Genomic DNA, 3427 nt, shown 5'->3' on the forward strand with positions numbered 1-3427 from the left:
TTTTTTGTTCAGAATAACTAGGTTGATATAATGACATATTTTTTAAATCAAGAAAATATATATTTTTTTTTTTTCCCATGCAAAAATTACATTTTTAGGTCAAAAATGGTCAAAATAGCACAAAAATATGGTTTTTGCCATTTTTTTATATTTTAGAGTTGTGCTATGACATTTTTATTCACCAGTGTTGGAAATCCATATGACATGTAACATCTACAATAGAAATGAAATTTCTACTCAATTTATTTTTAAAGTTACAGCTATTTTAATATTTGACATTTTTGGGCAAAAATGGAAAAAATCACGAAAAACACATTTTTAACCCCAAATAACTCCTAAATGAGTAAAGTAAAATGTGGGAACTTTTTGGATATTAATTCAGACATATATTTACTCTTGATTTGTTATGTTTTTATGTTCTGCCCAAGAGTGGACTACGGAAGTGAAAGATAAATGCCCATGTCCCATAGTCTAATACCCATAGGCCTACCTGCCCTGACCTTTTAAACTAACTATGATATACGTCTCTCAATGATGAAGACTCAATTTGACACAATAATCAACTTAGTAGTTTTGTAGCTGTGACGTTTACTTGGCCGTAATCTGGAAACCCATCGTTCGCCTCTTCCAAGCCCTGTCCTGCTACCACATATGAGCCCCCCCCCCAAAAAAAAAAAGAATACCCTGGAAATAGCCATGTTATGAGTAATAGGCCTCTGTACGTGTGTGTTGAAAATAGGCCTATTGATCCGATCAGATGCACCTGCACGATTAGCCACACTGTAATGGCCCGTTGGTACTCTGCGAACTACGTGATAGCGCACCGCGCGGACGCTCGCGATGCCGCGCGGACGCTAGCGATGCGCACCGCGAGCACGCGTTAGTGAGCCGCGCGCACGCGATAGCGCGCGGACAGAGGACGGACGGACGGACGGACGGACACGCCACAATTAGTATTAAGATATTGGGGCCCATCAATTATGAGACCTCCGAGGTGCGAAACGCGGAGGGTGGGTGCAGAAGCTTTTGAAATGCATGCATTTTGCATAAATTGTACCTTAAATTATGAATTATACCTTAAAATAACAAAAATTCCCCTAAAATTATGAGTTTTGCCCTAAAATTATGAATTATACCCTACAATTATGAATTCTACCCTAAAAATATGAATTTTACCCTACAATTATGAATTTTAACCTAAAATTATCAATTTTACCCTAATCTTATGAATTTTACCCTAAAACTATGAATTTTACCCTGAAATTATGAATTTTACCATCAATTGTAAATTTTAACATAAATTCTGAATTTTCCCATAAATTATTGGGGCCTAGAGTACTTGGGGCCCGCTAAAATTATCGGGGTGTCGGACCCCAGCAATTCCCCACTCCCAGTGAGCTCTTTTTTCTTCCGGAACATTCCCTCATCATCTGGCTTGGAGAAGGAAGAAGAATCCTGCATACACCGTATACTTGTGACAATAATCACGATAATTTACATCATTTCGCCCCCATTTTGACTCTTTTCTGCGGCAATATATCTCAATTTCAAAATTCCAGTAATTGTTGCTATTTCTGACATTTCTTGTTTTGACATGATGGATGACCACGAGTATAATAATTTGACTTTTCTGATTGGGGTACCTTTTCAATTTCTATAGCGTGATGAGGGTCAGAAAAGATGACCTCTTTGATAGCAAAACAGCCACCACCTTACGGCTGCAGGGGTGAAAGCAAGCGAAGAAGGGTCAATGGTGGGTTAAGCTTTCCACAGTAAGTCATTTCCTGAAGCTAACACTTTGGGATCAAAGTATTTTAGCTTTGCTGGGATATTTTGGGGTAAACGAACATAGAGAAGGGGGCATTGGCTTCATTATCGTCATCGATATTTCCATTTCATCTTTATCTTCATCTTTATCTTTATCTTTATCTTTATCTTTATCTTTATCTTTATCTTTATCTTCCTCATCTTCATATTTATCATCTTTATCTTTATCTTTATCTTTATCTTTATCTTTATCTTTATCTTTATCTTTATCTTCTTCATCTTCTTCATCTTCTTCATCTTTATCTTCATCTTTATCTTTATCGTCATCTTTATCTTTATCGTCATCTTTATCTTTATCTTTATCTTTATCTTTATCGTCATCTTTATCTTTATCGTCATCTTTATCTTTATCGTCATCTTTATGTTTATCGTCATCTTATCTTCATCTTTATCTTTATCTTTATTATGTTTATCTTTATCTTTATATTCTTCTTCTTCATCTTTATCTTCATCTTCATCTTCATCTTCATCTTCATCTTCATCTTCATCTTCATCTTCATCTTCATCTTCATCTTCATCTTCATCTTTATCTTTATCTTTATATTTATCGTCATCTTTATCTTTATCGTCATCTTTATCTTTATCGTCATCTTTATCTTTATCGTCATCTTTATCTTTTTAGTTTTCTTCATCACCATCACCATCGTCGTCATCATCATCATCATCAGACATCATTATCATATAAGCCACCACCGCCACAATAATCATTTACATTATTTATGATAACCACGACAAAAACAAACTTTTCCATGTTTACCGCCTGCATCATCTGATAAAATATTAAAGTATGAAAATTTAAACCAACGTCCAATCCAATGTGGTCTAGTGGTTAGGATTCGTGGTTTTCACCCACGCGGCCCGGGTTCGATTCCCGGCACGGGAAAATGCGGGTTTGTTTCGCATAAAGTCTTTATCATATTTTTATCACCATAGTCATCATCATCACAGTCATGGTCGTCATCGCCGTCACCATCACCGTCATCATCGTAGTCTTCGGTCGTCATCACTGTCATCGTCGTCATCACTGTCATCGTCGTCATCGTCATTTTATCCGTTGTGTTGTCGCCAAATCAGTGTCAGTCCGTTGTCTGCCTCCGTTGCCATGGTTTTACAGTTCCTTCCTGAATACCTTTGTCTGTCTGTCTGTTTGTCTGTCTGTCTCTCTCTCTCTCTCTCTATCCCTCTCCTCCGTCTAACTCTCTCTCTCCCTCATCCGCTCTCCCTCCTCCACCCACCCGCTCCTCCACTATCTCCCTCCCGCTCTCTCTCTCTCCCCTCTCCATCCTAAGTTGTCTCCCCAAATCCCCCCTCACCCCCGCCCTCACCCTACCTCTCTCTATTTATTTAACTTCCCCCTTTTTTCGCTCCTCCATTATCATGATGATGATAAATTTACTGTTGTAACAAGCTTTTATGCTGTTGTCTCCAATAGATCTTCGTGCCATTCCCTATAAAAATGTTTCTGAGAATAAAAGCATAATTATTACACAGACATGTGTCTTGTCACTTTGTCAAGTTTGGTATTTTTATAATTTCGGCTATGTTATTTGTGTACTTCCAATTCTGATTGGGGTACCTTTTCAATATCTATAGCGTGATG

At 37.6% G+C, this 3427-nt stretch overlaps 1 non-coding gene across 1 annotated transcript; it reads left to right on the forward strand.

Moving 5' to 3' along the window:
- Positions 1-2638: 2638 nt before the first annotated feature.
- On the forward strand, positions 2639-2710 carry Trnae-uuc (transfer RNA glutamic acid (anticodon UUC)). Its single transcript has one exon. It is a non-coding gene; the product is annotated as a tRNA-Glu (tRNA).
- Positions 2711-3427: the final 717 nt, after the last annotated feature.

The sequence above is a fragment of the Amphiura filiformis genome, chromosome 18 (assembly GCF_039555335.1).
Source record: "Amphiura filiformis chromosome 18, Afil_fr2py, whole genome shotgun sequence".
In the NCBI taxonomy this organism is placed as follows: domain Eukaryota; kingdom Metazoa; phylum Echinodermata; class Ophiuroidea; order Amphilepidida; family Amphiuridae; genus Amphiura; species Amphiura filiformis.